The sequence below is a fragment of the Trichosurus vulpecula genome, chromosome 1, assembly GCF_011100635.1.
Source record: "Trichosurus vulpecula isolate mTriVul1 chromosome 1, mTriVul1.pri, whole genome shotgun sequence".
Lineage (NCBI taxonomy): Eukaryota > Metazoa > Chordata > Mammalia > Diprotodontia > Phalangeridae > Trichosurus > Trichosurus vulpecula.
This window is the reverse complement of record NC_050573.1, coordinates 371,161,459-371,185,984: the sequence shown is the minus strand read 5'-3', so window position 1 is coordinate 371,185,984 and position 24,526 is coordinate 371,161,459. Positions and strand designations below refer to the sequence as shown.

Here is a 24,526-nt window from a genome sequence, read left to right as displayed (position 1 = left end):
TGGCACTTTAATGGGGATAGGGTGGAGCATAAAGGACATAAATGATAGAGTTTCTGCTTCCTGGACACTTGAATACATAACCAAAATAGTAGTGATTACTAAGCACTGGTTCAACTGAAAGTAGGGGATGATGACTAGCTATTCTATGGATTGTATTCATGACATACTAAATACAGTTATCTTAGTTTATAGCATTTTTCTGGGCACTAAAATTGATCTTCAGGTCATATAGGTTCAATGATCATGCCCCATTGAGAAATGGATTAAGGTCTCCATGTGAAGTAGGTTCCTAATAATCATTGTCTTTACTATTAGAAAGAAATATTACTGGGTGGTGAGGTCATTTCCATTGGGTCAATCCCAAGTCCAAAAAATTTACTGCAGATTCCTTAGTCTGCTGATATTATACCTGAAGGACTTTATTAACAGGTATTTTGACCTTCACTGCCAGGAGTAGATACCCATACAGTCTAACCCCCTTGGAAAGAGAGGAGAAAAGGAGTTGACCCTATTGCTAGAGGCAATGCCTGCCCATCTCCCCTTTCTGATGATTAGCCTTGACCCCAAATTGAGTGTCTGACCTAGTAATGGCCTCCTTGCCCACAGTACAGGAACATTCTTTCCCTCAACCAATTGATTAATTCCAAAAGGATTAAGTAGGACTAGATCCAACCTAATTTCACAAACTCATCTGGATTGCTTCTAAAATTCTCATCAGGGTTGGGAGATTAGAGAATAAAGGATTGGGTTCAGGTGGGGTTGATTCCAAAACTGCTTAATCTCTATGAGCACAAATTGCTTAATCAGTGTGGGCAGTCTTATTATGTTGGTCTTCCTTTCACAAATTTACCTTTGGTTAGATTCAACGAACCAAACGCTTATCAAGCACCTATGAAGTACAAGGCATCATGCTAGACATAAGGAATGTAAAAGCACAAAACAAAATGCTCCTCGTCCTCAAGGAACTTACATTCTACTCTGTGTGTGTGTGTGTGTGTGTATTTGTGTGTGTGTGAACATACACAATAAAACAGGCATACAAAGTAGAGTGCAAGGGAAACTGGGGAGGGAGAGAACATTAAGCATCAGGAGGTGGGCAAAGGTCAGTAAGAAGGAAATGACCCTTGAATTGATCTTTGAATGAAGGCAAGACAAGAATTCTGAGGGTCTGAGCTGTGGAGACAGAACATTCCAAGCAGTGCATGAAGGTAGAACTTAGAGATGGGCTGTTGACTTCAGAATACAATAGTACCTCCACTTCACCCTTAAGCCGCTCAATAAATCAGTCCATTACAAAATGGCCTCATTCATGACTGAGTGCTGGCTCATATATGGAAAACATTGGAATAGTCAATATCTCAGCCCTGCCCTTTCATGCCTCGTTTCAAATCTGTATGTTTGCAGTCTTGGCTTGAACTTACTTGAAAACAATTTCTTTGCATTCCTTGACAAAATTTTCAAATTCATCCAACAAAGGGATTTCTTCTGTTACCAATGGCATCATGTACTATAAACTCTGACAGAGCAACTTGTTTATTTAGTCTTTGGAGACTTTGTGGGGGGTGAGTTTGGCACCTCAGATTGGCCATAACATCTTCCTGGTGCCTGGAGCCAGCAGGCGTGAGTCTAGGAAGCACATTCTAACAGCAGTTGTAATCAGTTTCTTATTTCTTGGGTGGCAGCCAATTGATAGTGAAATTTCCTTAGGACTTGCTGCAGCTGGAACTAGAGTTATGTGTGTCACACCTAAAGCATGTTTCTAGGAAGGTCCTATGATCTCTATTGCCAGGTTCCAAAGGGAGTTATGGTGATCCATTATTGGGGCCTCTAAGATGTCAGGGATCAGGGAGTGGGTGAGGGGCTATAGTCAGGTTAACATAGAGAAATTCAAAGGATAAGGCAGGATGGTGCTTCTCTGAAGATAGAACCATTCTTTTTTTTAAATTTATTTTTAATTTTCAACTTTCATTTCCACAAGATTTTGAGTTACAAATTTTCTCCCCAACTCTACCCTCCCTCCCACCCCAAGATGGCATGTATTCTGATTGCCCCTTTACCCAGTCTGCCTTCCCTTTTATCACCACCCCCCTTATCCCATTTTCCCTTACTTTTTTGGAGGGCAAGATAGATTTCTATACCCCACTGCCTGTATATCTTATTTCCCAGTTGCATGTAAAAAACAATTTTTTTAACATTTGTTTTTAGAACTTTGAGTTCCAAATTCTCTCCCTTCTTCCCTCCCTCGAGAAGGCAAGCAATTCAATGTAGGTTATGCATGTATTGTTATGCAAAACACTTTCATAATAGTCGTGTTGTGAAAGACTAACTATATTTCCCTCCATCCTGTGCGGTCCCCCTTATTCAATTTTCTCCTTTGACTCTGTCCCTCTTCAAAAATCTTTGCTTTTGACTACCCCCTCCCCCAATCTGCCCTCCCTTCTATCATGTCCCCCTCTTATCCCCTTCCCCCCTACTTTCCTGTAGGGTAAGATACCGAATTGAGTGTGTTATTCCCTCCTTAAGTCAGGTCTGATGAGAGCAAGATTCACTCATTCCCTTTCACCTGCCCCCTCTTCCCTTCCATTATAACTGCTTTTTCTTGCCACTTTTACGTGAGATAATTTACCCCATTCTATCTCTCACTCATTAATTTTTTTAGATATCATCCCTTCATATTAAACTCACCCTGTTTCCTCTGTATATATATATATATATATATATATATATATATATATATATGTATATGTATATTCCCTTCAACTACTCTAACACTGAGAAAGGTCTCATGAGTTACAAATATCATCTTTCCATGTAGGAATGTAAACAAAACAGTTCAACTTTAGCAAGTCCCTTATGATTTCTTTCCTGTTTACCTTTTCACGCTTTTCTTGATTCTTGTATTTGAAAGTCAAATTTTCTATTCAGCTCTGGTTTTTTCATCAAGAATTCTTGAAAGTCCTCCATTTCATTGCAATTCCATATTTTGCCCTGAAGTATTATACTCAGTTTTGCTGGGTAGGTGATTCTTGGTTTTAATCCTAGCTCCTTTGACCTCTAGAATATCATATTCTAAGCCTTTGATTCCTTAATGTAGAAGCTGCTAGATCTTGTGTTATCCTGATTGTGTTTCCACAACACTCAAATTGTTCCTTTCTGGCTACTTGTAATATTTTCTCCTTGACCTGGGAGCTCTGGAATTTGGCTACAATATTCCAAGGAGTTTTCGTTTTGGGATCTTTTTCAAGAGATGATTGGTGGATTCTTTCAATTTCTATTTTACCCTCTGGTTCTAGAATATCAGGGCAGTTCTCCTTGATAATTTCTTCGAAGATGATGTCTAGGCTCTTTTTTTGATCATGGCTTTCAGGTAGTCCAATAATTTTTAAATTATCTCTCCTGGATCTATTTTCCAGGACAGTGGTTTTTCCAATGAGATATTTCACATTGTCTTCCATGTTTTCATTCTTTTGGTTCTGTTTTATAATTTCTTGATTTCTCATAAAGTCGTTAGCTTCCATTTGCTCCATTCTAATTTTTAAGGCAGTACTTTTTTCAGTGGTCTTTTGGACCTCCTTTTCCATTTGGTTAATTCTGCCCTTTTTTTTTTTGGCAGGGCAATTGGGATTAAGTGACTTGCCCAAGGTCACACAGCTAGTGCATGTGTCAAGTGTTTGAAGCTGGATTTGAACTCAGGTCCTCCTGATTCCAGGACCGGTGTTCTACCTGGCTGCCCCAATTCTGCCTTTTAAGGCATTCTTCTCCTCATTGGCTTTTTGGAGCGCTTTTGCCATTTGGGTTAGTCTATTTTTTAAGGTATTATTTTCTTCAGTATTTTTTTGGATCACCTTTAGCAAGTTGTTGACTTGTTTTTCATGATTTTCTTGCATCACTCTCATTTCTCTTCCCAATTTTTCCTCTACTTCTCTTACTTGATTTTCTAAATCCTTTTCGAACTCCTCCATGGCCTAAGACCAGCTCATATTTTTCTTGGAGGCTTTTGATGTAGGCTCTTTGACTTTGTTGACTTCTTCTGGCTGTATGCTTTGATCTTCTTTGTCACCAGAGAAAGATTCTATAGTCTGAGTCCTTTTATGCTGCCTGATCATTTTTTTCCCAGCCAATTACTTCACTTTTGAGCTCTTTGTCAGGGTATGACTGCTTCCAGAGTAGAGAGTGCTTTGTCCCAAGCTTCAGGGGTTTTGCACTGCTTTTTTCAGAGCTACTTCTATTCTGAGGTGATATGGTACTCCTCTCCTGGCCTGTGCTCTGGTTTGTGAGTTCAAGCACTCCTTTCTACCTGGAGGACTCCCTCTCCACATACACCACAAGCTCTGCCACACCAGCGCTCCTCCTCCCCCAAGGACTGACAACCTGGACTTTGACCCAGATCTAAGCAGGGCAAAGCAAGAGAACTCTGCCTTACTGCTAGCAAAGAGATCTCTGCATCCCCGCTCTGATTAGTCACTTGATTTCCCCCACCATCTGCGTGTCTGTAGCTCCAGAAGCAGCCACTGCAACTGCAGCCCAGCCACCTCACTACCCTGGGCCTAGGGCCTGATGGCACACTTCTCTCACCCAGGTCCAACAGTTTTCCCACTGAACTGCTAAATAGTCTTTGGCATTTGTGGGTTGAGAAGTCTGGAAACTGCCACAGCTGTCAGTGATTCAGTGCCCTGAGGCCTGCCCCCCCCCCCCAGTCTACTCTGATCTGGTCTCTATTGGTGCTGCCCATGCTGGACTGTGCTCTGTTCACAGTACCATGCAATAGACCCTTCCCAGCAACCATCCAGTCTGTCTTAGGCCTGTCATTTCATGGGTTCTTAAGCTCTAGAATTTGTTGAGAATCATTTTTACAGGTGTTTGGAGGGATTTGGGGGAGGGCTCAAGCGAGTCCTGTTTTCACGCTGCCATCTTGGCTCTGATGCCCAAGATAGAGTCATTCTAAGGAGACAAATCTAGAACAGGGGATCTTACTTAACCTGTGTGTGTGTGTGTGTGTCACAGGTCCCTCTGGCATCTAGTAGTCCTTTTGGCAGTCTATTGAGCCCTTCTAATAAAGCTTATAGACCCTTTCTAATGAAGCCTATGAGCTCTATCTCAGAATAATGTTTTTCAGTGCATAAGATTAAATGCATATGTTTACAAAGGAAAATAATTAAAGTGAAAATAGTTATCTGTCTAGGTATAGATATATAAAACTAGGTCAATGGACCTCAAGTTAAGAACCCTTGATCTAGGGGAAACTGGTCGCTAACTTCAAGATTTTCCCAAATCTGTGATTCCATGCTTTATGAGGTAGCCAGATTATTGCACTCCAGAGGAAAACTTTTCTTTGTACTTTCTGTGGAAGCTCATTCTAGTTAGTACTCCTGCACTTGTTGAATCAGAACCCTTGGATTTTTGCTCCCTTGTAGCCCTGACTCCTGGAATTTTTCTGGTCTGGGCTTTACTGAATAAAGCTACTTTGATAGGTACAGCTGCCAAACAAAGAGGGACATAACACAAGAGAAGAGGCCTTGGAAATAAGAAGAAAACACAGTGAGTTGAAATATTCAAGGCAAAGTCAGAGTGATTCAGGAAGACTACTAGGATCTTATAGCTTCTTTCTCTCTCTTATGAAGTCTTCACACTTTTCCTCCTGGGATACTGGGTGAATGCTGGTTGTATCATTGATAGAAAGACAACAGAGAAGAGATGACCCAATGAGGACTATTTAAATCGTAAACTCCTTGAAAGCAGGGGCCATGTCTTAGGCATCTTTATAAGTGTCTCAGCACCTAGCATGGAACCTTATACAGTAAGACTTTTAAAAGGGGGGTGGTGGTGGAATGGAATGGGGGTTATATGGGGATAAAATAATTAGGCTTCTTCAATCTGTAATCATCAAGATTGGGTGGAGATAAGTTGAGAACATGTAAGATCATTAAATGTATGAAGTGGAAGGGGGAAATACAGATTTATTCACCAAATCCTAGAATAGCAGAACTCAAAGGAGCTCTTCAGAATTAGAAAATGATAGCTTTAGAATAAATAAAAGGATGCTTTAAGCTTATGGAACTCATTACTTTAAGAGATATAATAAGTTCTACAGAGTTCAAAAAAGAGTTAGGTAAATTCTTGGAAAATAGATCTACATGAAGTCATTAAGGTAAGCTGAGAAAGTCTATAGGACATCACTAATGTGTGATGTTGAGGTCAAAGAGGCCATTGCACTCCATCACTTAGTGTCCTCCACAGAGGAGGGAGTAAGTGGTAGATGTTCCTTTGGCAATTTTTCTTGTATCTGTCCTTGCCTTTCAATTACCACTAAGACCATGCTGGTTCAAGACCTTATTTCCTCCAAACTCAGCTATTACAACATCCTAGCTATTCTCCCTGCCTCTACCGCTTTAAATTAATAAATACTATTTGAATTACATCACTCTCTGTCTGACTAGAACCCTTCAGTGGTTTCTCACTGCTTACAGAATACAGTCAAAGTTCCTTAGCCTGGCATCTAAACTCCTGCATAATTTGACTTCAAACAAATTTGTCTAATTTCCCATTACTATCCTAAATGAACACTCTACTACCACTAAATTTCTCTACTCATTTCCTGGGGATGCCTTACGCTTCTCTCTTTCCAAGCCACCCCTTCCAACCTCCCCTACCCCCACTATTTACTTCATTCTCCTGTAATCCCTCATCATTTCTCTTTCATATCTGTATACTTCAGGTCCCTGCTCAAATCACATCTCCTCTCCTATGCGTTCATGGAGCTCCATTCTTTAAGAATCTCTTCCTCCTTTGAATTCCTGATATACTTATTGTCTGTAACCCTCATTTGACAACTAACTTTAACTGTCATAATCTTTAATCTATTCCCCACACATCTTCTCACCATCACCATGTGAGTCCCCCAGACTCACTTCCAGTTCTGGAACCATAATCTAATCAATGCTGTCATTATTTTTAGAAAAATTGTGTCAATCTACCCCTCTAGGTCTCAACTCATCCATCATACCTATTCATTAGAATGCAAACTCCTTGAAGGCAGGGATTGTCTTCACTTCTATCTTTACATTCCAGCACTTAGTACAGTGGGTCAGCTAGGTGGTGCAGTGAATAGAGCATTGGGACTAGAGTTCCTGTGTTCAAATCTAGTCTCAGACACTTACTAGCAGTGGGACCCTGTGCAAATCATTTAACCCTGTTTGCCTCAGTTTCCTCATCTGTATAATGAGCTGGAGAAGGAAATGGTAAACCACTCCAGTATTTTTTGCCAAGAAAAGCCCAAATGGGGTTATAAAGAGTTGGACTGAACTACAACAAAAGTGACTAGCACACCAAATTCATTTAAATGCTTAGCATTAATTAGTTTTCACAAAGAGAATAGACATTCTATAACTGGTTCTAGTCTACTAACTATTTCAAAGATATAGTGAGAGTAAATGTCCCTTGGTCTCTGCGGATAGTAGGCCCAAAACTTATCACAGTCCTACATTATATTATTCACATCCTGGTGTGGCATGACTGCCAGATGAGTCTTCATCTTAGCCTCTGATGGCCTGGGTCCAGAATGCCACTGTCAAAAGTTTCTCCTCGGTGTGTTTGACATGATTGTACACATATGACCAATATCTGATTGCTTGCTGTCTTGGGGAGGAGGGGAAGGGAAGAGAAGAAGGGAGGGAGAAAAATTTAGAACTCAAAATTTTACAAAAATAAATGTTTAAAACTATCTTTACACGTAATTGGAACGGAAAGATTAAATACTGTCAAGGAAAACAAAAGTTTCTCTTTGTTCCTCAGGGCATTGTTACTAGCTGGATGTAAAACCTGACTTGGTCCAATTCCTAGATTCCTGTGACTCAGCATCTTGACCTTTTGAAGTGCCCAAGTTCAAAAACTCCATGCTCTTCACATGGAATGTGAAAAGACATAACAGAAAGGCCAACGCCCATTTCTCAGGGCCACCTGGCCCCAGAGGAGAAAAAAATCCAAGGGAAATCCCCTTTTAGCATGATCTTGTAGTGCATCCAAGTGAATGAATCCAACAATGAACAGAGCGGCTGGAAAAAAATGCAAAACAAACAAAAACTAGGGTGAGAGAATGACATGGTAAAAACCCATGAACTGAATTGCCTCCATTGCCCCACTGAATGCCTCTAGAACCACTCAAAGAGTCTCTTACGACATGGTTGGTAGACTGGAACCAGTTACAAAGGTCTATGTGTATTATCTTCAAGGTTCTTCTCTTGCATGTCACTGCAACTCTCCCAGAAGCAAACTCCCTGATCTCTCCATGTAGAAATATACCATCTGAGGCACTCTGTACATGCACCAGACATCTATTACAATGCTGCTTACCTCTTGCTTAAAAACTTTCGGTGGCTCCCTATTGTCTATAGGATAAAGTGAAAACTATTTACTTTAGCATTTAGGGTTCTCCATAATTTGGTTCCAAGCTACCTTTCCTTCCTTCCCTCCCTCCCTCCCTCCCTCCCTCCCTCCCTTCCTTCCTTCCTTCCTTCCTTCCTTCCTTCCTTCCTTCCTTTCTTCCTTCCTTCTTTCTTTGTTCTTCTTTCTTTCTCTTTCTCTCTCTCTCTCTCTCTCTCTCTCTCTCTCTCTCTCTCTCTCTCTCTCTCTCTCTTTTGAACCTTTAATGAGGCAAAAAAAATATTACAGCAATGATACCATCCCCCGGGGATCTATGTGGTCTGGGGGCCAGAGGTGGACGGGAAGATGAACATCTCGTCCCGGACTTATAAAAGTGGACACAAAGCAGGACGGGGCACAGATCCCTAGCCTAGAACGCGGCCTTTTCGTCACTCAGCAGCATGTTGGGGATCCCTGGGCTGATGGGGCACAGGCGTCCGGACTCCAGGAACTGCAGAGTGCCCTCGACCACCTCCACCTCTAGCAGCACGTGGTGCACCTTCCTCAGGAACTCTTCGTCCTTCTCGTAGCCCTCGGGCAGCTGCCGGGGCAGGTAAGACCGGTGGCCCTGGCTTTCGGCCGCTTCCACCAGCGGCGTCCACTCTATCTTGGGGATCGTGCATGTCAAGAAGCCCGGGGTTTAAGTCCATGGGGCTCACGCAGATCTCGGTAGCCTGGATGCGCAGCGGGAAGCCCTGGGGCCCCACCCCACGCACGTAGGCGCTCAGCAATGTGTGTCCGCAGCTTCATCCCGGCCTGCGCGCGCACCTGCACCAGAAGCAGAACCACGTTGGAGACCTGTTAAACTACTTCCGTCTCCCCTCCTGAACGAGAACCCCTCTCCTCCCTGCGGCCACTTCCGGAAGAGGTGGGACGGTTCTCCTCAAACCGGATATTGCAGGAGGGAGCTGCTGCTGCCCCAGGTCTTGTAGTTCCGGAAACCTTTTTTTCTCTGTTAATGCATTCTATGAGACAAGCAATGTGATGTAATAGGTAGACCTAGAGTCAGGAGGAGATGGGTTTGAATTCCACCTCAGACAACGTAACTTCTCTGTTCTTCAGTTTACTCATTTATAAAACAAGGGAGGTGACTCAATGACCTCTAAAATTCCTTCTGACTCTTGGCAAAGCAACCCCAAAGAGCTACTGTTTCATCTATTCATTTAATCTGATGCTTAGGATATAGTCCTCTTGCCTGTATTTCCAAGTAGATGGGAGCCTTGTATGTGGGGTGTTTTCAAAGCCTTCTAAATGTGACACATTGTCTCACATCTGGCAATGACCTTATAAAATAAAGTGGTCATATTTCATATAACAATAATAATAATAATTGACATTTACATAGCATTTTAAACCTTACTTAGTACTCGGCATATATTTTCTCATTTGACCAGGAGTGATGACCAAGACTGGGGAGCCAATTAACTTTTAAAATCCACTTCTAATCCTTTCCTTATGTTTTTTTCCCCCATCCATTTCAGTCCGTAGCACCATAACACAGCGTTCTCTCTCCTCTCCTTCCCTCTCCTCCTTCCCTTCCCCTTGCCCTGTCCCTTTCTCTCCTTCCTCTAAACTATAACTTTTACCCTTTCTCTAAAACATTTAGTATTTATCTACTTCCTGGTAAAGCTTCATTTCTTGTCATGAGTATACACCTTGTTTAATTGTTTAGACTATAAGTCTAAAAATCTTGTTTGTATTTCCTGAAGTCTTAGCCCAGGACTGTGCATTTATCTATCAATCAACTGACCAATTAACAAGCATTTATTTAAAGTGTCTGCTACCAGACTGTTAAATACTTTGGATACAAAGACAAAAGTGAGATAGTGCCTATAAGAAACCTGCATTTTAATAGTCCAGGGGTTCTTAATATGGATTCTAGGGACCCCAAGGTGCTGTGAGATTTCAGATGGTATGTGCATTTAGCTGGGAAAAAAATACATTTTTATTTTCAGTAACTTCCAACTGAAAGTTAGCATTTCCTTCAATTATTTAAAAACATTATTCCGAAGAGTCTAGAGGTTTCACCAGACAGTCAAAGAGGTCTGTGTCACCACAAATATTAAGAATTTCTAGTAGGGGAAAATAGTATGTTCACAGATATAGATAAACATGAATAGAACATTGGCCAGGGAGTTTGACACACTTTGAGGTGAGTATTACCTTCAGTAGTATCGTGCTGGCACACCTGGACACACCTGGTTCACACTATTGGCACATGACTGTTCACAGATAAGTACATACTAGGTAAATTTAAAATTTTAAAATTTAAAAGGAAATGCATAGTGAGGGCAGAAACTATATTTTTTCCCTTCTTTGTATGCTAAGCTCTTAGTATAATTCTGGGCATTTATGTAATAAGTGCTTAATAAATGGTTCTTGATTGATTGGCTGACTAATGTGGACAGGTGCTAAAATGACAGGAGAAATCAGGAAAGATCTCTTGAGAATCTCTCAAGATCCTCTTGAAGGATATAGCACTTGAACTGACAGTTGCCTAGAGTCAGGGGTTCCAAGAGGAGTTAAGGAAGAATAGAATCTCAAGTATAGGGAAGCTGAGTCTTCAATAAATATTTCTTGACTTATGTATTTAGTGGGCAAGGAGCAGAGGCAAGGTTAAGGCTGAAGTGGAGAAAGAAAAGAAAGGAACAAGAGACTAAAAAGACCCTTAACACTTGGGAGAAAGAGCCTTTGGTGTATCCTGTGGCTCCAAGTACCTGCAGACCTTTCTTCCTCTTCTATTTTAAGTTTTATTAATGTGTTTTATTTTTACATTACATTTATAGATTCCCTCCCCTCTCCCCCCCCGCCCCCTCCATTGACAGGTTTCTTATGACAAAGTAAAACAAATAAGTAGAACTAGTAATACAGTCACCTCACATGAAAGTGTGTTCAACACTCCACATATGTAGTCCCCCCCCCCATTTTGAATCAACTTTTAAAGATTACTGGAAATAAATTTTCCCTCTCTCCCACCCCCACTCCATTGGGAAGAAAAATAAAAATAAAAACAAATCCCTTGTAACATATTCATAGTCCAGCAACACAAATTCCCTCACTGATTATATAAAAATGTACACATATATACATATATCTATATATGTGTTTATATGTGAGATATATATACAGATACATATACATGTATGCATTATGAGATGCACATGTACGATATGTGTGTGTGCATATACAGACATGTGTGTGTGTATACATGTCTCATTCTGTACACTCTAAATCTATCAACTCTCTGTCATTGGCAATGAGACCTATAATACTATTGGAAAACTTGGTTTCCCTTCACTGTTACTTCTTTGGGGTATTGACTCCATTCTTGACCCTTTCTTTTTTCTGGTATAAGCTTCTGTGTGACTTGTAGAGAGACAAAGAATTTTCTTGCCCCTTTCAAGTTCTGGAATATCTTCTCTTGCTTTGTTTTGGCTTTTGGTTTCTTTTCTTCTTCCTGCTCTTCCCAGTAGCAGTGTGATTATCTGTCTTTCAAATAGGTTGTTTCCTGCAGGATCCAGATGTGGGTACAAATTCTCAGAGTGCTGGTTATTCACAATCTCAGCTGATCTGGTCACCTGATATGACTATCTCTCTTCTTCAGTTTCTCAAAGTGTTTGAAATGTTAATAGGGCTGGTCCTGTGTCTCTCTACTCACTGACCAAAGTTTCTGAGCTGGGCCTAGAACAGGCCAATCCCTTGGTAGTTTAGGATTGACATTGGACCAAAATGAGACATTTGTAGGTCATTCAATCATTAACAAAAAGAGATTCTCTTATTTGCATAGCATATTGGAAAAAGTTTTGGGACCTGAGTCAGAAGTTCTCAGTTTGAATCCTGAATACTGAGACTAGTTTTATAAATTTGAGGAAATTGCTTAGTTTCTCCAAACCTCAGTTTATATAATGTATATTTATAAGATGTACATAGTAATCATTGCGCTATTGCCCAATAGCATTTTTGTGAAGAAAGTGTTTTGTAAACTTTACAATGCAATGTGAATGTGAATGATTGATACGTCACTGTGGGAGTATAATCTCAAGAAAGAAGCTATAGATTCTCTTTTTGGGTGCTTTAATAAGATGCAAAGTATTTGGCGGCTTAAAAACGATGACTCTGAATAACAGTATATTATTAAGACTCCTGGCTTTGTATGGGTATCTGCTCTATGGATGCAAGTGATTTATTATAAACAGCTCTGGATTTGTAGTCAAAGAATCTCAGTTCAAATTTCATTTCTGCTATTTACTACCTGTATAACCTTAGGTAAGTCACTTCTTGCTGCATTTCCTTGTTTTCATCAAGGGTAAAATGAAGGGACTAGACTATATACAGTGAATTTTCTATTCACTAAGTTTTTATTAAATGCCTAGCCTGGAAATACAAAGACAAAATTCATAATCCCTGTCCTCAAGAAGCATACTTTCTACTGTCTCTGGGAAGGGGCACCTCTCTCTTCTCCACTCATTGGAAGAATCTTATTTCCATTCCAAGATCATAATTATTTAGTAGCCTCATTAATCTTTCCTTTTGATGCCATGTGTTTACATCTTCTCAGTCCTCAGATCCCCCTTCTGGGTTCTCTGGACAATGGATGCTTCTCACAAATTACTGCACATTTTTGAAAAATCTCTATAGTTCTCTACTATTTTATTGGCTTCTCACTTGAATGAGCTGTGATTACTTTGAGATACGGTGTGCATAAACAGAAATACTGGGGGTTGGTTACCAGAAGTTTGATTTGTTCAGTTTTACGAGTTAACCAAGTTATAGTATTTACATATCATTATATCTAAGGCTTTATGGTGAGCTACTGACATGGTAGCAGGAAATGAGTCTTTAAAGAAGACAAAAAACATAGTTAATTGAAGGAGGCAGAAATGTAACTTTGTATTTTCAATATGAAGCCATATAATTAAACTTCTGAGGTATTTTATTTTTTGGTTATAGAAAGTGTCAGGGGGTAATACCAAAGGTGGCAGCTATATTTAGTAGTGGCATGGAAGAGAGAGACAGAGAGACAGAGACAGAAAGAGACAGAGAGAGACAACAGACAACAGATAGACACAGAGACAGAGAGACAGATACACACACACACACACACACACAAACACACACACACACACACAGAGAAGTAAATCTTAGGAAAGGAATATAGATCTGAAAATGTCAGCAATTTTAGAAGATGGTTAACTGCTCCACAAGGTTTATGGGAAAACAGAGAAGAATGTGTACAAGGGAAGAGCAAAGAAAGGTACTAATTGAACCAGAGTAATATAAAAAAAATGTTGAGCCATACTTAGCTCCTTTACAAATGTACTCCTCAGGCAACACGGTCAGTTTTATCCATAGCTTATTGACTACAAATTGCAATACTTTGATCTGGGAATTCCTGTGTATAATCAAGACTGTATGAGTGGATGAATGGGGGGAAAACTGTCACATTGGCTCCATCTCAACTGCAAACCAAATAAGAGGAAACAGGCTCAGATAATGACAGGAGGGATGCATATTAAATGCAGAGACCCTTGTAATACTGGCATGAATAGATGAAGTGGTACAAGAAAGGCTGTGACCTAGTTACCTCTGATAGCTTTTGAAAATAGGAGTGGTTCCCATCATTTTTGGATATTTTAGGTGGAAGGAAGAAGAATTTAAGAGATGATCTTTCTGGGCCTCTTCTCACTTGAGCAGGTTATCTACTTTTCTCTCTAGAATGGTCACCATAGCTGGTTAATACAAGAGAAGATTCATAAAATTACCTTTTTTTCAATTGCTTCAGGGTTGACAAAATTAACACTTTGCTGCCAGCCCATTTATGTCAATCATACTTTTGTAGGTAATATCAAAAAGTCAACCCAGGTAAAAGAAACAACAACAACAAAAAAACCCAATTTGTTCCTCATTAAATGTTAGAAAAGCCCAAGATAAACCTATTTAAAATTGATCTGATAAGCTGTAGAACTCTGATGGGCTGATGTGTTTTCCTGGGCTAATGGTCTTCAGCTAATATTTATCCATTGCTTTGAGTAACCATTAATCTCCTGTGTTGAGAAACTCCACAAATGCAATTTCTAGAGCATTTAACCTTTCTGCATTTGCTGTCTCTTGAGTTTGGGTGACTCAGATGTGGTGTATACTCAATTTCATTTAGTTTCCGTGCTTCCCAATTGCCAAGATAATAGCACCAAGACCATTTAAAATTAGTCTTTTCTTCTTCCCAGTGTAGTGATATGTTCCCTAAGTGTAATGAAGTTAAATCCACTTTGCTTCCCCACACTTACACTCTTATCCATTACCACCTTCCTTTCCCTGCAACGCGTTCCAGGTCATTTTTCTTCTCCGTAATTTGACATCAGGAATGGCCACAAAGGAAATAGCTGAGTAGCGTAAATGCCTTTCTAATGATTTCCAGAGCTCTACTACTAGTTTAATAATACTAATGTCTTCAGATCAATCTTTAGTGCTTAAAACAAAAAGTTGAAAAATTTTCATGTACTTCCTTAAATATGCAACCACTCAAGTTTGTGTTTTCACCTGAGGGCATCTGATTCCCACCTTTATGCCCCCCTTCTCCCCCCGCCTCCCCTTCAGATCCAGGCATGACAAGTAAAGGCTTTTGAAAAAATGACCATAGTTCTAACAAAGCCTGTTGTTGCAGGTAATTGTTGAAATATCAAGGGTATTGCGTCCTCCATTACTTAAGCTTTCATTTGTGGCTTTCATGGTTTTGAGGAATGTTTATGGCTGACAGTCCTTTCTTTACGGCTCTATCCTTCAAGCTCCGGCTGATACCGCTGAGAATGACCGCTTGAGTGACTGATAAAATGTCAAGATGCCATTATTTCCAGGAGAGTGTTTGGGAGCAATAAGATCTGTTTCAATTTATCTCATCCACCTGAATTTAAGTCTTCAGGTTTAACTTCGTTGGCTCACTACCACCAAATTGTCTCCAGCTTTCTAGAGAGCAGCCATAATGCAGTGCAGAGCGGGTTATAATGACGGGCGCGCCGTGTCATTCCTGCTGTATTTCACCGCACACATTGGTGCAATATTTTGGACTTAATTAATAATCTCCAGGAACCCCAGTTTATGGATGGTAATAACCATATTTTAGAATGTGTGAAATACCGCAACAAAAATCCAATTCATAAGGCAGATGGCAAAGCCTAGTTTGTGGGACCACAAAACAGGAAGATTTACAGTGAGTTTCAGAACTCTTCAACTGGAATTCAGCCCTTGCCAAAACCCTGTTATTTCACTAGAGGGTAACAATCTGTGAGGGTCATTAGTGTCCTCATAAAAAGCGAGATTAAAAAAGTAGTCAAATGAAATGAATAAATCGTCAAGGCTTTCTGGTGAAATAGAAGGGAAGTCATCTAAAAGGCATGATTTCCAAATATATATTTTAGGATTAATCTGCAGGATTCAATTTTCAATTTGGAATTTATTTAAACTAATCATTCTTAAAGGGAATGGAGCCCACCTGGTTCTATTTTTGAATATGGAGCATGTAAGAAAATACTTTATTAGCACATACATACTCTCACACATTCATACCTGTGCACCTGTTCATGTACATACACAGACAACCATTCATCCTTTCAGAACTCAGGAAACAATCTAATTTTGACAAACTATGATTGAAATGGAAAGCTAAAGGACACTATGAAAATAATACCAGTGATACTTTGCCTCAGAATTTCTATATTAGGCACTGCCACAACAAGTAGCTTATAAAGTTGAAGTATGGTTCTCTTAGGTTTTAATCTGATAAGACACAAAATTGCTAAGCAGCTGTGAGACCAGTCAGATTCTGTGGGAGTGATACAGAAGGTTACAATGCTGAAATCTGACCACACATAGGATCACGTACCATCTAATTTTGCTGTGTATTGCATGTTTAAGGTGGAGGAAATAGTATAATAGAGTTGGTAAGAAAATTTATAATGTGCTTGGGACATCATTGGGAATTAATGCTTCACACAGGATTTATCTAAGTAAATATTTTTCATTGAAAGAACTTTATGCAGCAGTTATCTCCTCTAGCATATTTCTGTTATAGAATAGCAACGTGCAGGCTGGTTTTCAAAGAAAAAAAAAAGATCAGTTAGTTCCTTTTCCAATTATTGGCTTAAAAGAAGGTGAACAAAGATAACAGTTATCATGAGATTTTTCTATTAATCAAGTGTTTCACTAGACACTCTCAAAATTGTTTGTCAATATCAATATTCTTGCAGTAAGCTGCTCATATTAATTCACAGACTGCTGTAATTCTTGTTCAGATGTGGTAAGTTGAGGCAGTGCCTCTTGATGTCAAGGACTTCAAGATACTATGGAAATAGTGAGAAATGTACACTTGTGTCTCAATCTCCAAAGAACAATACAATTTTCCGTTTAGGCCTGCAAAAGTTCTCAGAAAGAAAAATATTAATCTAACCTGCTTATAAATTTCAAAGAACACTTGTTTGAAGGCATTTAAGGTTGGGCTGCTGAATTTATGCTGACCTTGTCCATATTTGCAAATGACCCTTCTCCCTTCTGGGCCATCCTCACTTTTCCATTATTCCTCTGATCCCTTGGTGGAAAAAACACCACCAATAGCACAAGGTAATGCAAAGACCACTGATCTGGGCATCAAGAGACATGGATTTTGGTACTGGCTCTGCCACTCCCTTGCTGTGTGACCTTAGAAATATGTAAAAGGAGGGATTAGACTAGTATTATTAGTTCACTTCTTTCCTAATATGCTGTGAGGAAAGTGTTTGGTAACCCTTAAAATATCAGATAAATGTATTATTTATTTTTTGAATTAATTTTTTTTTCAGCGAACATTTACTTTCTCTCCACTTCACCTCAACCTCCCACAAGGGGAAAAAATAAGCTCTTATAACAAATATATAGAATCTTAGTACTCATTCTTCACAAATATACAGAATCAAATAAGTCAAATTCCCTTATTGGCCATTTTAAAAATTGCATGTCTCATCTTGCATACTTAGTCCATATCATCTTAGTCAGGAGATGGGTAGCATTTTTCATCAATGGTCTTTTGAATCATGGTTGATAGCTTCACAGATAAGAATTCTAAAGTCTATTTTTTTTCATTTTACAGCATCATTAAAATATAAATTGTTTTCCTGGTTCTTATCACTTCACTTTGTATCAGTTCATACAATTTTTCCCAGGTTTCTCTGAAACCAACCCCTTCATCATTTCTTTTCTTTTTTGATGGCACAATATTCCATTCCATTCATATACCATAATTTGTTCAGCCATTTCTCAATTGATAGGCATCCTTTTCATGTCTAGTTCTTTGGCAACACAGAAAAAGGTGCTATAAATATTTTGGTATAGATAAGATCTTGTCTCCTTCCTTCAATATCTTTGAATACATATGCATGTTGGTTACATATGAATTATTATTCTAGAGCAGACTGCTATAAAATGCCTCATCTTCCTTAGCTATGGATTTCCATAAAAATAATACTAAAGTAGTGTGGGAACAAAGTACACTCCATTTCTTGGATGTTCACTGTCTGATTTTCATTAGGTTCTATGCAAATGAACCAATTTTGTTTGCATCATCACAAAGGGGCCTAAGGAACAGAAGTGCTAGGTACTATTACTTTAAGATATCCCTACCAAAAAGGACCTGCTGACAAGTCCATAACACATCTACCTCTCTATGTCTTTTATCCAATTTGTTGCTTTGGCCATGGACCCTTTTGTCAACAGGTGCATTGGTGTCCTCCCAAACTTTAACTTGGAGACTTCTAAGAAGAGGAAATAATAGCTCATTTCATTAGTGACCAAGGGGAATCAGCCAAAGAAGAGAGAGAAAGGCAAAGGAACTCGCAGCAAGAATGTCTCTTATGAAGTTAGTGATATTTCTTTTCTAGGCATCACTATCACTCTGAGCCAAAGTTATTTAAAAGTTGAAAAAACATTGGAGAGTTGGGGTTTTTTTTTGAGATGAGACACTCCTGGTGGAAAAATTCATTCCTTTAATTTTCTTCTTAATTGTCCTTATAATTTCCAAGTCGTATTCTAATTCATTTTGTTTTGAAGTCTTCACTATCTTGCCTCATACCAAAAACCTTGGAGAAGGCAATTCTATTTATTGACTTTGTAGACCAATTCCACCCCCTCATTTCAATATAATTCAATTCAAACAGTATGGTGTGGTAGATGGGGTACTGAACCTAGAGTCAGGAAGACATAGTTTCCAATCCCACTTCAGATATTCACTAGCTATAAGCTAGTGTTTAGCTGGGCAAATCACTTAACTTCTCTCTGCCTTATTTTTTTCTCATTAATAAAACAAGAGGTTTGAACTCATTAACTTCTAAAATCCCTTCTGGCTTTAAATCTAAATCTAAACCTAAGATATTATTAAGGTTGTAGCATTTTACCAAAGGTGATTTCATGTCAGAAATTGTGTAAAAGAGCATGTATAAATGGAAAAGGAGGTGGGACGAGTCAGAGTAGTAACGAAGCATAACAAATAGACCACTTGAATGTTACGCTAGCATCCATGTAATATTATCAGGACCAGTGGAAGGTCTCCAGTGCATTAATTGTGTAGATCCCTTTGGAAGATTTGTGGAAATCCATGGGCCAGAACCATAGAGGGTAAGAAAGCACGCATGGGTGTACCTCTGTTGGTGGAGGAAGTACTCATACCAATGAGATCCGTCACCTTTTGAGGCAATGAATGCTTTTTTTTTTTCTGTGAAAGGCATCATGTGCGTCAGGAAAAGGTTAAAAAATGTATGAAGAGTTGAGGAAAACTTGGGAAGACTTGTATGGACCCAGGCAGCATAAAGTGAACAGAACTGAGAGAACAAGCTAGACAATGGCCATAATAATGTCATAGAGAACAGTGCTGAAACACATGAATCAATCAGCAATCAATGATCCCCTCTAAACAACGCGGTGTCTAATCATGTCTTCAATGGAATGTTAGTGAAGTTTGCCCACCTATTCTTAGTGGAGAAGTGGTACATAGTTAGACGTACAATATTAGACATGGTCAATGGTTGATTCATTTTACTTATTTGCATTTGTGCAAAGGAAAGGTTCTATTGGGGTGACAAATTTTTAAAAAATAAAAAATACCAACAAGTATTCAATTCACCAAGCAAATAAAGAAGAGCAAAGCATGAGGAGCAAAATTATTTTTCCTTCAGTGACAGAACATCTAGAAATATTTCCTTTGGGAAAGAATAAGCCTCCCTGCCAAATTAGAAGACAGATGGTCATTCATTTACATTATTCTTCTGCCCACCCCCCAAACTGCAATCTCCTCGAGGGAAGAGGCTATTTCTTATCTAATGTAAAACAAAGCAAAACAAAAACAACAACAAAAAACCTATGACATAACAACAGAATAACAGCAAGACAACTAAACTTTCTTCTAGTGACTTAAATAGTACTTTTCACATACCAGGCATTTGATAATGATACCAGGCTATTGAACTGAGTTGAAATCTTCCCAATATTTTCATAATTCCCTATTCACTTTCCATTTCACTAAGGAATCTCTTCTTTTCCTTACCTGAAATCCAAAAGACCTTTTTTCCATTATTTTTCTATCATTTATGTACTCATTTTCATAGAATCAGAGATTTACACTTGGAAAGGATACTGTTATTTTACAGATTAACCCAGAAGGTTAAGGTCATTGTCTAACAACATCCAGTTAGTAAGGGGCATAACATGTATTCGAATTCAGGGTCTTTGACTCCTCACCCAGAGATCCTTCCACTGTACCTCATTGAAATGAATCTTCTTGATACCTTGCTACATATGCTACATATCTTTGATTCACTGAATAGTAATTCACCCAAAATATAATAAGCACCTACTAGGTACAAGTCTTTGTGCAACGTAGGAGAGACAAAGGTAAATAAGACATGGCGCCTTAAACTTGTTGAGGATAAATATTGCACGTAAGTGAAAAAATGACAGAACCAAAGACTCTTGGTACTAAATGCTGTTTTTGCTCAATGGTACCTAATGGGTAAGGATGGGTTTCCAGCCTGTGGCTTTGAACCATGAGTTGCTGTACATTGCTTTTTTTTTTTTTTACTTCATGTAACAGTTGCCCAGCCATGTTGGCAGCAAATAACATTAAAGCAAAAATAAAACTTATTCCCAATTGGTATTCTATATGTCAGACCACTAGTCAATCCAGACCTGGGCACATCAGACATAAACAGAGAAATGCATATAAAATATGCTGTCTTGTTTGCCTTCCCTGAAGGAAAACATGTCAGCAAAGCACAAGAACTTGCAAGGAAGGGATTCCTTGATTACTGGGGTCCTAGACTGCCTCAGTGCAATAAAGGTCTCTCTTATTCTTTCTTATTTTTCTTAAATACTCTGTTACTTAGTGTAATGGCAAGCAAAGTGGGGGGACTTTTCGCTGTTTTTTTCTTTTGGAGTGCTTCTCAGCACTAAGGCAATTAAGTGCCTCTGATTGAGTATTTGATTGAATCAAGAGTCTTTGATGACCTGCTTAAGTCACAAGAAAGCCTAAGTCACATGAGTTTGAGTCACATGATTGTGATGCCTTCTGACCCTGAAGAAGGATGTATACATACTCAGAGGTTAGCACTTTGCTTCGGGGGCTCACTCATTGGAAGAGTGTTCCTGTGAATTGGCCAGATGAGACTCTGGGCAGCCATTAAGGAGCACCCCCCTTCCCCCTGCTTTGAAAACCCAGATGTTGGTGCTTTTCTCTCTGGTAACTATGTATGTATTGTTATGGACAGACAGAAGCTCTGTCTGCTGATTTGTGTTATTTGCTCCATTTATTTAATTTCTGCTTGTAATTTCTCTGAAGTTCAGGGTGCTGACTTTTTCCCCTGAACTAAGTGAATGATATATGTATGTTTAATTAAAGTGATATTGTAAACCCCTTAAAGTTGCTTTCCTTAGAAAAGCAGATCAAAGAACCTGTGCTAGCAGCTCTCCTGTGTGCTGGTGTTATTGGCCTTACACCTCCACAGCAGCTGCTAGCAGCATTGTTGTTAGACTTAGCATCATCAGAATTATGGGCCCTGCCAGAGGAGAACACCAGCAGTATTTGATTGCTATTCCTCTTCTTGATTACACCAGATAATTTTGCCCCACTGGCACAAAGAGACACTGGATGCAACTGACTCCTTCTTCATCCTCACAGGTTAGCTACATTTACCCTGTTGTTAGCACATGACAACATGTTACAACAAGAGGGAGCAAAGATACAGGCATGTAGCAAGTGAAGAGCAGTCATACATAAGATGTTTGCTTGTATCTGGGACCATGATCATCAGACATTCCTCTGATGGCTGGCAATCTGACCTCTTCAAACCAGAAAAGGTTGCTGCAGAGTGTGTGGTGCTGGGCTGCAATATTCTGGGGCTCAACATAATAAGATTCTCTCCACAAATAGACTTATACAGAGGCCCATTCCATCAACGGGGAGTATGTTTTTCATTTGAACTTTCCATTGGACATCCCCCATGGCAGTGGAAAACACCTTGGTAAGCACATCTCCTTATTTTATACCTTACTTGATATTATTATTCAGAATTTCTTCTATCAAAGCTCTCTCAAGCATATTAAACAATTTTTATGGTCTTAACACATGCGTGGAAGTTATGTTGAAGCCTCCTAAATGACATCCATCAACACCCAAAAGACTTTGGTTTAACTCTCCATACCAGGGGAATGTGTGTATGTGTGTACGGGTGGGGTACAATTGTGTGTGTTGGGGGGAACAAGTGAATAAAGAATCACCCAAGCTATGACATACAGTTAAAAGATAATCCATAGAACTGATTCACTGGTGCCATATTTTGAACAGACTCTGCAGAAGGACAGTAAACCAGGCCCCAGATTTAATAGGAGGAAAAGAATAGTCTAGATTTTATCTGGAAAATTTTGGAGTATTTTCACTTCAATTCACCAACCATTTATTGATCACCTATTATGTACAAAGGTACCTTGCTAGGTCCTAGTCATATAAGGACAAATACCAAGTAGTCCTTGCCCTCAAGGAGCTTACATTTTACTGGATGGATAAAACAGGGAGACAGGTAAGGAAACACAATGTATTTTAAGGAGGAGAAAAGCACTTAGAAGAAGAGGAAGGAGGTATTTAGAAAAGGCCTCATGTAGGGGATGGCATCTGAACTATGCCTTGAAGGAAACTAAGGATCCAAGGAAGTAGTGATGAAGAGGGAGCCCATTCTTGGTATGCAGTACATCCTGGGCAAATGTGCGGAAATGGGAGATGATGAGTTGAGTTCAAGCAACAATTAAAAGGGCAGTTTGACCAAATTGTAGAGAGTGAGAAGAGTGAAGTATATGGAGGAATTTCAGTAGCAGGCTGAAAAGTTTGTATTTTAACCTAGAGGCAATAGGGAAAAACTGAAGGATTTTTTTAGTAGGATAGTGACACGATCACTTCTATGTCCTTTTTGTTTGTTATTACCATTGGATCTATGACTTTAGTAGGTAAGAGAACTCCCTGTGAAGGAACTCTTTCAATCAATGTAAATCAGCAAGCACTCTCTAATTGATTTGTAGCCATATATTCAGACCCACTTCGCTGTAGTCAGGGAAAAGCTCGGAAACATAATGTGAACTCTGATCGTTGTAGTCCAAGGGAGTCAACATTGTTTTCTTCCTACCCTAGGAGACATGGAAAAAGAATCTTCTACTAGTGTGCATAAGGAGAAAGCCACTTCTTGTGGGGTGTACATGGACACTTAGAGGAGATACTGGTGGCAGATTCTGAGAGTAAGTGTGGCTGCAGTTACTAGGGAAGGAGGCAGAAAGGGAAAACAAGAAGTCTCTTAAGGTCCTTTTGTAATGTGATTTTAGAGACTAGAGCCCAGGCACTGCAGGCTTGGCTCCAATCACCAAAGCCCAGATCTGCTTATTTATACATACACTGATAGGTCTGGCTAAAACACTTGAAAGCATGCTTAATTGTTTTCACTGCTTGTGATCTGTGAAAAACCAGTGAAGTGTTTGACCTTTCTTGTGAAACTGGTCTGTTTCTTGTGTCTGGTGAGGAATATACCTCTCCCTACCTATCCTCCCTGGAACTCTCCATGGCTAAGGGAGGAATTGGGAAAAAAAAAGTGAACATGCCAAAATTACAGAGGTAGAAGTGAGTAATCTTTTACCTTAAATCTGCAGGTTTAAACTTATACTTTAAATCTAGATATGGATACCTCTGGTAGCAATAGTTTGAGATCATTTAAGTGATTCTCTCTTGGTCACAAGACCAGTAGGTGTCTGAGTCACACCTGAACCCAGGGCATCCTCACTCCCAAGTCAGCTATCTGCTAGGCTGTACTGTCTCATCTATTAATTTGGCACCTGCATAAAAGATGGATTATAGAGGATGAGAGACAAGGGTTAGGGAGACCATTTAAAGCACAATCACCCCAGTTTCTCCTTGAAACAAAAGCCAATACATTTAACATCAGCATTCTTTTGGTCATGGTATATAGCTGCAAATCATGCAACATCCAATCTCTGAGGAATCAAAATTATGAGTTGCCCCAAAAGAACCTGAGAAACACAAGGTAGGTGTAAATAGACTGCAATATTAATGATGAATTATTCACAAGAAACATTGTAAGCTATGTTATCAAATATATATATATATACCTATGCATACACATATGTGTGTATACATGTATTTATGTACATATATATGTGTGTGTGTACATATGTGTGTGTATGTGTGTGTGTGTGTGTGTGTGTGTGTGTATGTGTATGTATAGACAGCCAAGAAGGCAGTGGCTAACAAGAGCCAGGGATAACAGATAGAGGGCTCATATTCTACACTTTTTGTTGTTCCAGTCATCTGTGACTCTGACACCATTTGGGGTTTTCTTGGCAAAGATATGGAAGTGGTCCACCATTTCCTTCTCCAGCTCATTTTACAGATGAGGAAACTGAAGCAAACAGGATTAAGTGACTTGCCCAGGATCATACAGCTAATAAGCATCTGAGGCTGGATTTGAACTCAGAAAGATGAGTATTCCTGACTTCACAGCAGGCACTCTTATCCACGGTGCCATCTAGCATTCTGCACTAG

At 39.4% G+C, this 24,526-nt stretch overlaps 1 pseudogene; it reads right to left on the bottom strand.

Annotated features, from left to right (window-relative positions):
* Nucleotides 1-8,788: 8,788 nt before the first annotated feature.
* LOC118838627 overlaps nt 8,789-24,526 on the bottom strand; it is a 38,305-nt pseudogene continuing 22,567 nt past the window's right edge.